The sequence below is a fragment of the Periplaneta americana genome, chromosome 15 (genome assembly GCF_040183065.1).
Source record: "Periplaneta americana isolate PAMFEO1 chromosome 15, P.americana_PAMFEO1_priV1, whole genome shotgun sequence".
NCBI lineage: Eukaryota > Metazoa > Arthropoda > Insecta > Blattodea > Blattidae > Periplaneta > Periplaneta americana.
The window spans coordinates 87711824-87723222 of NC_091131.1; the positions used below are offsets into that span (position 1 = coordinate 87711824).

The 11399-nt window shown below is 33.8% G+C and overlaps 3 non-coding genes across 3 annotated transcripts; all 3 read left to right on the top strand.

Annotated features, from left to right (window-relative positions):
• Nucleotides 1–459: 459 nt before the first annotated feature.
• On the top strand, nucleotides 460–533 carry TRNAN-GUU (transfer RNA asparagine (anticodon GUU)). The gene has a single exon. It is a non-coding gene; the product is annotated as a tRNA-Asn (tRNA).
• A 7552-nt stretch (nucleotides 534–8085) lies between these two features.
• Nucleotides 8086–8157, top strand: TRNAP-UGG (transfer RNA proline (anticodon UGG)). Its single transcript has one exon. It is a non-coding gene; the product is annotated as a tRNA-Pro (tRNA).
• A 1343-nt stretch (nucleotides 8158–9500) lies between these two features.
• TRNAN-GUU (transfer RNA asparagine (anticodon GUU)) lies at nucleotides 9501–9574 on the top strand. The gene has a single exon. It is a non-coding gene; the product is annotated as a tRNA-Asn (tRNA).
• The last annotated feature ends 1825 nt before the right edge of the window (nucleotides 9575–11399 follow it).

Sequence of the window (11399 nt, forward strand, 5' to 3'; positions counted from 1 at the left end):
GCTCAATACGTAGTAAATATGCAAACATTAGATAGTTGCTCACCACTAGGATCGCTAATACCGCCTCATTACAGGCAATGCAAAATAGTACCGTCACAGTCTATTGTTTCTAGCACCCTCAAAACTCGAGCTTCGTGGCTGTATATAGTAGACTGTGATTGAACTCTAAACCTTTACTGCGCTCTCTAGTAAAATTTTGTCTATGTGGCTTAGGACTATATCATTCTCACACTTTCAATTAACTTACTACGCGACAGGAGAAGAATTTTGGACTCGTGACTTTTGAATAGCTTGCGGAACAGTTTGGATATGACTATTTTCCAGTCAAAATGCACATCAACCATGTTCCAGAATTTCTTTTGAAATTTATTCATCCGCAGTGGTAACCTTATGTTTTAAGTAACATCTTCCTATTTTAATTTTCCAACGCTAACGTAAAATGGAAGATAAAATGTCCGTGCCTCCGTGGCGCAATCGGCTAGCGCGTTCGGCTGTTAACCGAAAGGTTGGTGGTTCGAGCCCACCCGGGGGCGAGTAATTTTTCTTCCTAATGTTAATATCAACTAATATCTCTAAGTTCAGTATTACCAGATGAAAGCTGACTATGGAATAAACCTATGGTAAATAGAGAAATAAAGTGGATGTGTACGGTTTGTAGACGAAAGTGTTTATTTATATTGATCATAAAGTGTTTGAATGAAATCATCTTATTTAGAAATATTAAGGTGTAAACATTGTTCGAAAGGAATTATAAAAAATCAATTTAAGAAACTTGAACATTATCGTTTTAATAGTAAGAGGCTGCTTATCAAACTAAGTTTCCTATAGTTTGTATTATCTTAACTCAGTATATTGTAATTAGTAGAGACAGGATTTCCATGTAAATGCATGTTTTATATAAGCTTGCTACAGTTCTCAAACTTTGTAAATGTCCGTTTCATGGCTTAGTGATTCGAAATATGTATACTTTTCCCGTGTATATTTGCATGTGTATCGGTCTTTTTAGTGGTAAATTAATGCAAAATGCATGTTTTTTAGATCTAAGTTTAATAATGCATATTTTGAGGTTTATATTGCATATTACGTCCATTTTTATAGCTTCATTGCATATTTTATATTAAATCGCATGATATTGCATTTTATAAATGTTGCCTCGTAGAGTTTGGTATTTCTGAGCTTACAATATTTGAGTATATGTACTGAAAAATGTAAGTGAAATGCTAACGGTTTGCAGAGTTTCTACCGGAGGACTTTGAATTTTACCAGCTAATCCTTTCATTATATTGTCACACTGGAATTCCACACTCTACTCTATACAAGTCTTACCCTGAGGCTAAAATTATTATTAGAAGGATGCCTCTTCTGCTCCCTCCCATACTTTGTAGTTTGGCGACAATAGCTGTAACATACTTCCCCTAACATGCCTTTAATTTGGAAAGGTAGATAGGTAGAAGGTCTGTAGGCTACATGTACAGGTGTTTTGTGAATTAGCTACTGTATTTGTGTTCTGTGGTGATCTGTGAAGTGTTGTAATACCCCCGATTAAATGTTCGAGAAGAGATCTTGTGGCACAATGGATCAAGGGAAAAGAATATCTTAGAAATTTGGAAAGACTGTTAGTAGTACATTGTGCCATTCGAAAATAAAATGTAAGTTTAAACTTTTATAGTGTATATTTTCAATGTTTTTTCCTTCATTGTGCATATTTTACGATTTGATAGTGCATGAAAATTCTGTCTCTAGTAATTAGCAACAACTTCATGGCATCATAACCAAATTATTGCAAGACATATAAACTGATTTAATGTTTCTGTGTCCAGTTGGCCGACGCAATGCGTGCACTACTCTCTAAGGATCATGGGTTACTGTTCCATGTGTCGATAGGAGTTTCCGTCATTTTCAAAATGCAATGGTGCGTTCCGAAATTTTTTTTGTTAGGAAAATAGCCTTGGACTAGTAAATGTATGAGCTCAAACTCTAACATCCACTTGTCTAATTTCGAGTTCATCGTCTCGATGGAGAGACTTATAGAATTTTTAAATAAAATAATAATAATAATATTGGGAAGAGTACCAATGCAATCTGTTAATCGGATATTTCCAAGAGTTTCATAAATCTACAAGCCTATAAAGGCCCGCTCCCACTTAGCGGAATCGAATCGAACAGAATTTAACTTCGCAATGTATTTAAATGGAAGATAGCAGAAAGCGGCGCGTCGAATCGAACCGAACCGAATCGAATCGAATAGAATTCATGATCTAGAATATTTATTCCACTGACGGAACAGAATTTCTTGTTTCGGCTATGATCGAATGTTCTCGTGAAGCCTTCGTGAAAAAACAAATCATCATATCTATTTTCGATAGCGCAATTTCTTTATTGAAAGTTATTGCTGAAATAGTATGTAGGCCCATACAAAAAATTACAATTCAATAATATAAGCAAAGAAAAAGTAATAAATCTTGTTCAAAATTATCCGCTATTGTGTGACAAAACATAGAACTACCGTAATAATTATTCCCGTGATAATGCTTGAGGCGAAATAAGTAAATTACCGGTAATGGAAACATTAGGTAAAAGTTGAAATCCAAAGCAGCGCTAAAGAACGGAATTTTGCTTCACCTCTGAGAATATAGTCAAATAAAATGAAAATTTTCCATGTATCCAGTATTTCCATTTCTTGTGTTAAATTTTTATTTCTTCTCTTTCTGCCTCTTCACATAGTTCACTGTGCTAAAGTCATTATGCGATCCATTTTAATCTGTAGGCTACATGCTTCGGTTCGGTTCGATTCCACTAAATGTGAGCTCTGGCAGACGTTTCGTTTCGATTCGGTTCGATTTCGCTAAGTGGGAGCGAGCCTTAACATGGCTTACGCACAGCATCAAAATTGCACCTCAACCTTTGCTAGATACTTGCAGTTAGGTACAAAAACAAAACATGCCTCAAAGATAAAATTGAAAGCACATAAATAAGGACAAAATTTAAAATTGTAAACTAAGCAGAAGAAATTGTACAAACGTAAAGAATCAACTAGTGTGGAAGAAGACTGTCTACCAAAATAACTCATTAGGCCTAACTGAAATCGTACAGCGGTGGTCTGCATTTCGTGATTCGCGAATCAACCCCTTAATACACAAACAAGGCGGAGGGGTAAGGCATGATCTCCCTCCCCTTGTTCATTCAATGTTAAGCAGTTTGGGCATCCTCTCCCTCCTATCACTTTACTGTGTATTTCGGGTTGCATTTTATATGACGTAATCTTTGCAAGACTACTGGCGTACAGGTTACAACCCCGCTGAACAGGTTAAGGGGCTGATTCTTGTAGAAAAAGAATAGAACATTTTTTCATTCCCGAATAGTACGTTATTCAAGCATAGTATAGTAAATTACACATTTTACACTTATGTAAACGATAAGAAAATTATGTTAATACCGAACTTGTTAGTTAAATAACTAAACTTGTTATTCGATCAACTACAAATGATTACCGACAGACAGGTCAGACCTACTACAGAAATTCTAGCACATTTCTAGCAGTATTACAAGTATATTCATTTAATGCTACATTAAAACCATGTTAGTGGATTTGTATCAAGGCGAAGGCATGATTGTTTGTCCATTGTCAACGTAATGGTCAGAATTCAAGCTCCTGCAATGTGTTGGAACTTAAGCATTGCTAGCTGGCAAAATTGGGGATTTCCTCATACCCACATATGATAAAGATATGATGGAAGATTAGTGGAATATCGACAGGAAAAACCCGAGCAAACACGTGCCAATATCTATCGTCTTTATCTACCGCAAATGGTGCGATATGACAATGTAGTGTTACACGACAGAACACGCACATGTTGCAACATAGAATTGTGCATTACACGTACCGGTAGCGTCTTACAAACGTTATCAGTACATCGATTTCCATATTTAAACGAAATTACATGTTTTGAGACATAGATGCATTTTAAATAATTTAAATAACAAGAGAAAATTGACTGTAAATAATAATAATAATAATAATAATAATAATAATAATAATAATAATAATATTATTATTATTATTATTATTATTATTATTATTAATAAAAAGCGTCTGATTGAGGTTCTGGCTGAAGTGTACATCTATTATCAGGCAGTACACCTCATTTGAAGATATGTGTCAGAGGAAGAACAATTATTTGTATGCAACTGAAGTTTGATCTGAAGTTTGGCTAGTGTAATATGTAGCTAGTCGGCGATATATGCAATGTAGGGGGAAAGGAACTGGTCACCCTACCCCATATCTCCTGGCTTAGTTGCCTCATAAGTGGTGCCTTGGTGGTATCACTTGTGAGGTTCAGACCTGTCTTCGGATAGTTAACTAAATAATAATAATAATAATAATAATAATAATAATAATAATAATAATAATAATAATAATAATAATAAATTTTCGTAAGCCATGAAGAGTCTTCACTGCCGAATGAATAATTTGCTTCTATTGGACTCTGTTGTCACAAATGGTCTTCCACTCTAGATATACAAGGAACTTCCTATCTTCATTATTAAGTTCAAATATCGCAGGCGTGGTCAATCCAATGGTGGTTTTCCATCTGGAATTTCAATTGCAACTTGGTGAATTATGCTCTGTTTTGCTTCATATTCATGTCAAGTCTATTTTATTCGTCTTGCTTTTATTGTAGCCACAGCACCTTATTCTCGAACACAGCCCATAATAATAATAATAATAATAATAATAATAATAATAATAATAATAATAATAATAATAATAATAATAATAATAATAGCTATCGGATAAATAGGAGTGTGTGCTACAACTTATGCTATTAAATAAAACAGATTTCGAATAAAATGCCTTTTCCACTTACTTGCTCTTTGTTATTATTTTTCATAATTAAATTCTGCATCATCATAGAGCAATCGCTCGATTAATGTATAGCAGAATACTAGTCCGTCGATTCGTGATTATGAATTTTGTTACACGTTACATAGTTAGATGTTAAATAGTCCGAAATTTGTTAATACAAATATTTAAAATATTTTTTTAAGAGTTAAATTACATTATCTGTGCTTGTCCAGAAATTTCTCAACACAGGTCATCTAATGTTTTTTGTTTAATCAACAGTCCGAAAACTAGTTGGAACTTCATAAGTGGTACCAATAAGGCATCACTCATGAAGCAGCTAAGCCATCAGATAATAGGGTAGGGTAGTCAAATGGGGTAGAGTGGTCAACTCTTTTCCTACTCCATTGCATACATCGCTGGCTAGTAGCATGAGGTCATGCAACTGCTACACAATTTACAATACATTTTGAAAGTCGTGGATACTGCAATAATTCATGAATCATGATTAATGTAATGTTCTTTTAAAAATAATTAAAAACGAGTTAAGATCTTTATCTGGGTTATTTTAGGATTTTGGCTACTTTACACATGAGACCTAGTCTAAAGTTTGTTAGTGCCGTATAGTAATATTTTTGGAGATGGGCTCCCACAGTTTAATTTGTTAATAAATGCTGGCTTTAAGAGAACCAATATATGCCGGTACACCCAGTGGCGGATCCAGAATTCCCTAAAAGGGAGAGGGCTAACTTTTTTCCTACTATTGTCGTCACTCGCTGCTGCTGGGAGGAGTGATAGTTACTGTTCAAGGGGTATATGCTCACCCCTACCAAACGCTTTGATAATGTACAGGTAAGGTGGAAATAAAACTTTTGGGTTTAATTTCGTCATTAACTCCGTAAACTTAAAGGGAAACTGTAAATTTGTCCGATGGAAATAATTACCTATAATCATGTAGACTCGCCCGCATTCCTACTAAATATCGGTATCATGGAAGAGTAAACTCGTCCGCATACCTACTTAATGTCAGTATCATGGAAATGTAAACTCGTCCGAATACTAAAGAGAACATTTTCCTTCCCATTTTATCCAGGCTTAGGTCTGGCAAATGGCATGGTTAAAAATAATTATTTTTAATGAAATATACCATGGACAAATATTAAAAAAAAAAACCTCGGACTCAGAGGCCAGGTGTCTTAACCACTTGCGCCATCCAGGCCATCTGGACAAACTTATCTTGGATTAAAATGATAGGCAGTAATTTTAATAAAATCCACGTGAACAAATTCCCTGCTTTATAATTTTCTAGGGCTTTGCATATACGCAGTTGCTTATTCCTCGTTTAATTATTCTCTGTGTATTTATGCTTTGTAGCTTGATGTACGTTTCTGTCTGAAATTCCTTTAAAACATTGATAAAATCGTAAATGTTTGGATGAACAGAATTAAAATTCTTGTTGAAATTTGCATGAAAATATTCACATGCGTTAGAAAATTAAATAAGAAATATTGCTTCATTTTCATTTAAATGACTGTAATTTCTGAAATTGCTCCTATGTTGTCAATGTTACTAATAAATAAACGCTAGGCGGACGAGTTTACATGTTCGATTAAAATGTCACACCTTCGAAATGCGATGTGTTTGTCAGGTTCAGGCGAATTTACATTTCCCCAACTTAAATACATAACTGTTGTTTATCAATTCAAGGGTGGAGGTTAAAGCCTCTCTCAGCCCCTCTTGGATCCGCCTATGGGTACACCATACCGGTACTTCTTGTTTATAAATTCATGAAAGTACATACGGATGTATTTATAAGTACTGTTTTAGTATTAAAAGTGTATAGTATAAATTAAATAAAAATCAGACTTTATACAAACATTAATAAAGTGAACATTTCGTTACAGTGCCAACATTATTACAATACCGCAGGGAACAGATTTCATATTTAAAGAAATAAGTTAGAGTTTTTACGCTTAGAATATTATGGGATCACTGTTACTGTACAGACAGACGGAAATATAATGCATTATAATTATACAGAGTGAGTAAAAAGTATGGAATAATGCTTGTAACTTTCTTATTTCTAATTTTATGAAGGACGTATTTATACAAAAGTTATAGGGTATGAAAGAAGGACTATTTTGAACATGTTTTCAAATACTAGGCTATGCTTTTCATTTATAAAAAGTGTGCCAATGAGTCTGTTTTTTTTAATAATGTAATTATTTCTCAATTTTTGGATTCTCCAGGTCTCAGTAAGTACAAAATAAAACCACACACGCACGCACGCACGCACGCACGCACACACACTCTCTCTCTCTCTCTGCCATTTATAAATTATTCTTTTGTAAAAATTACCTCTTTTGATAGCAATGTATGTGTATTGAATAAAGAAAAATTTTAATGCTTTAGTACATTAATTTGAGGAGACTTTGGATTAAACAATTGCAGACAAAAGCTAATAGAAACAAGTGAAAAACTAATAAAAATAATTGAATAACAATATTAATATTATTTAAACCTATAATTTAAAAAAGACACATTATAGGATATGCACAATTGAAATTTAACTGCAATAGTAATGCAGTACATAGATTTTAAAGCAAGAAAACCCATTAAAACCAAGATTAGCATTGTTGTGTTGTATCACGTGTTGATTTCAGTTCACAAAAGCTGCTCAAAATGGCCTCCATTTTCTGCCAAAAATGTATAAATCTGTCTTTGAAATTGTTTAATTTTTAACCATTGTTATTCATGTAGTATAGAGCTCACTCTTTATAGCAACGAGTTAGAAATTTATAACTAATGCCTATAGAGTGACCAACACCCTAATATGTCGATGACATGTTAACCAACAAAACTACTTTCGAAACTTCAACTTCCATACTCAGGTCTTTTTCAATACGTATCGAAAATTACATGAAAACAGGGATCGTATTCAGTATGGAAAATGTATTCAGATCGATTTGAATACTCCATGAAAACGTAGTTAATTGTACATTACGTCTGACTTGGATTCCGAGTTGCATACATGACATTATGCTAATATTTATAATTACGCATAATCCTGTATTATATTTGCGCCTTTGCTTACATTTTTTTCAAGAATGTATTGGGGTTTATAAAACTTAAATTTCTAGTGTACTGCATGCTATTCATAGCAGGTAACGTAAGTATAGAGCTGAAGGTAATAACAGCCATCTGACTCATCACATCATCACCGAGGAAGACAAACTCTCGCCGGCTCAGTGGTCTAGGGGTATGATTCCTGCTTTGGGTGCAGGAGGTCCCGGGTTCAAATCCCGGCTGAGCCCTGGATTTTTGTAACCATTTACACAAATAGACAGATTACTCTAATTGCAACGAAAGAGTAGCTGAAGTAAGTGCTATAGTTAAGGTTGTGTTATAGTTATGTTTTGTATAACATTTTTTAAAGCGTGTCTTGTGGAATTTGTACTCTTTTTCTATATTTTAAGTCATGTAGCTTAATTAGACGAAGAAGTAAATGTATTAACTAATTTCATATGAAAATCTTTGCTTGAAATTATATTTTACTCATAAGACCTATTGCAACATTAGGGTCACTGTAATGTACGTACTAATAAATATGAAGGTCCTGGAGTTAAAGAAAACTGTCTTGAGTGTATAACAACGATGAAAATTATCTCCCCAAATATGCCGTTCTAATCGGTGTTTTTTGCGACTAATTTAATATAACCTCGTGGCAAACAGAACGATTAATTTCAAATAAAGCGTAAAATTAGAAAATATGACAGTTAACTGACTATAATACGAACGTATTAAATACAAACTGTATATATTTATATTTTCTAAATTAAAATACCCACACTTTGAGAGAAACAGAGGCCAAGGGTATTCGTGAATAAGATCCTTAGGAAAATATTTGGAGCTAAGAGGAATGAAGTTACAAGAGAATAGACAAAGTTACACAACGCAGAACTGCACGCATTGTATTTTTCACCTAACATAATGAGGGACATTAAATTCAGACATTTGAGATGGGTAGGGCATGTAGCACGTTTGGGTGAATCCAGAAATGCGTATAGAGTGTTAGTTAGGAGACCTGAGGGGAGAAAGATCTTTGGGGAGACCGAGAAGTAGATGGGAGGATAATATTAAAATGGATTTGAGGGAGGTGGGATATGATGATAGGGACTGCATTAATCTTGCTCAGGATAGGGACCGATGGCGGGCTTATGTGAGGGTGGCAATGAACTTCGGGTTCTCTAAAAGTCATTTGTAAGTAAGTAAATTAAAATATACGGGTAGTCAGCATTAAGGAATGTAGACGACACATTAGGTTCTCATTAGAATTTCTTCTTCTTCTTCTTCTTCTTCTTTTTCTATTATTATTATTATTATTAATTGTAGCCTGCGAAATATAATAATAATAATAATAATAATAATAATAATAATAATAATAATAATAATAATAATAATAACAAAAGTCGCCACCGAATTAAAAGCAAAATTTTAAATGTATTACGTGCCACAAGAGATCTGAAAACAATGCTAAAGTGATTCCATTAATAAGGATATATTTTATATGTAGATCTACTGTACTAGTAGGAGTACGCAAGTGCCATGACCTTGAGAAACTGCACGGCTAACGTAAAGTATAAGCAAAAGTTTCTGTGCCTCCGTGGCGCAATCGGCTAGCGCGTTCGGCTGTTAACCGAAAGGTTGGTGGTTCGAGCCCACCTGGGGGCGATAAAATTTTCCTTCTGATTAATATTATTAATATTTATATAAGCAATACTACCTAAATTTAGTATTACCAAATGAAAGTTGAATATAGTGTAAACCTACAGTAAATAGGAAAGATAGGTGAAGTTATTAATATGGCTTATAAAGCGCTTGAAATCGTCCTATATCTAGATGTTACGGTGTAAATACAGCTCTAAAGAAGTTCTCTAAAAACCAAGGACTTCAAACTTCATTATAATGTTGGGAAATTACTTATCAAATTAAGCTTCGTGCAGTATACAGTACATAGTTTACAGTAATTAGCAACAGTTTTATGATATCGTAACCAAATTACTATATTGAAAATAAAATATTTAAACTACCTAATGGCATGTTTCCCCCCCCCCCCCAACGCAATGCGCCGTAACTTGCATCTAGCGTCTAACCCATCAAAAGCTTCCACTTGAGTAAGTAGTTCGAATTTCACTCGCCAGGTGTTAGTGGAGTTAGTTTTTCATATTAAAGGAAACTTTTGACTCGTTGCGCTGGTTGCGCTAGAGCTAGACGCAAGTTGCATCCATTGAGCTCAATACTAAAATGTTTATAATGTTGAGAGCACTGGTTGCATCGTACGGGTCAAGGATCGATGCGTCGCTCAGTAAGATTCCATCATTCTCCGCATGATGGCAGGAATGGCTACGAAACGTTGTCTGCCATCTGAAGTAGATTCAATGCACTACAAGAAATTTATTGAAACATTTCTGCTAATGTAAGTTGAATACTTCCGCCAGGAAATCAAATGCTGTTTAGGAAAGCTTATTTTTCGACCAAGAGAAATACATTCGGTGGGATTTATACCATCGTTCATAAAATTTCTTGAACTAACTAGGCATGCTATTAAGCAAATTGATACACTAGCTACATTATATTATTATGTTGTTTAATGCCTTGTTAGAATTATTCTTCGTGCTTTCCTTCCTCGAATAACCGGAAATTATATCAATTCCGAAACCTGAAATAAATTCTCAATTTCACTATTAGTTTATTAGACATACTGGCAAAGATTTTTGAACGTGTTCTACAGTGGAGATTGTCACATGGATTCAAATAACATTATTTGGGGTCAACAATTTGATTTTGTTAAAACTAGATATATAAAAAATTTGTAGAATAATTAAATTTATGTATGAAAATTATACTTGTAATGTCATACATAAAGGTATGCTGTCAGAAAATATAACGACTACATGCGGAGTGAAACAGGGTTGTATTCTCTCTCCGATCATATTTCTGATTATTATGAATGATATTATGTAAAGGTCTGTTGGCAATGTTAGAAGAGGTATAAGATGGGGATTAAATGATACCTTGGAAGATCTGGATTTCGATGATGATATCTGTTTGCTGTCCCATAGTTTTGGTGATATGCAGAATAAAGTTAATACTTTATTAGAAGTAATAAAAGGGGCTCATATGAAAATAAACGTAAAGAAAACTAAAGAAATGAAATGAAATAGTAAAAAGACAGATAAAGTTATAATAAATAATAATAACATTGAAACTGTTCAAGAATTTAAATATTTGGGTAGTATAATTGACAAGGATGGTGGAGCCTTTGAGGATGTAAAGAACCGAATAAAAAATGCAAATAGTGCATTTGTCCAGTAGTATCCAATATGGAAATCTTATATTATATCTAGATCTACAAAAATTAAAATCTTTAACAGTAATGTGAAATCAGTCTTATTATATGGCTGTGAGACATGGAAAACAAGTAAAATTATACAAAATAAATTGCAAACATTTGTTAATAGATGTTTACGGAGAATTTTAAAATTGGATGGCCAGA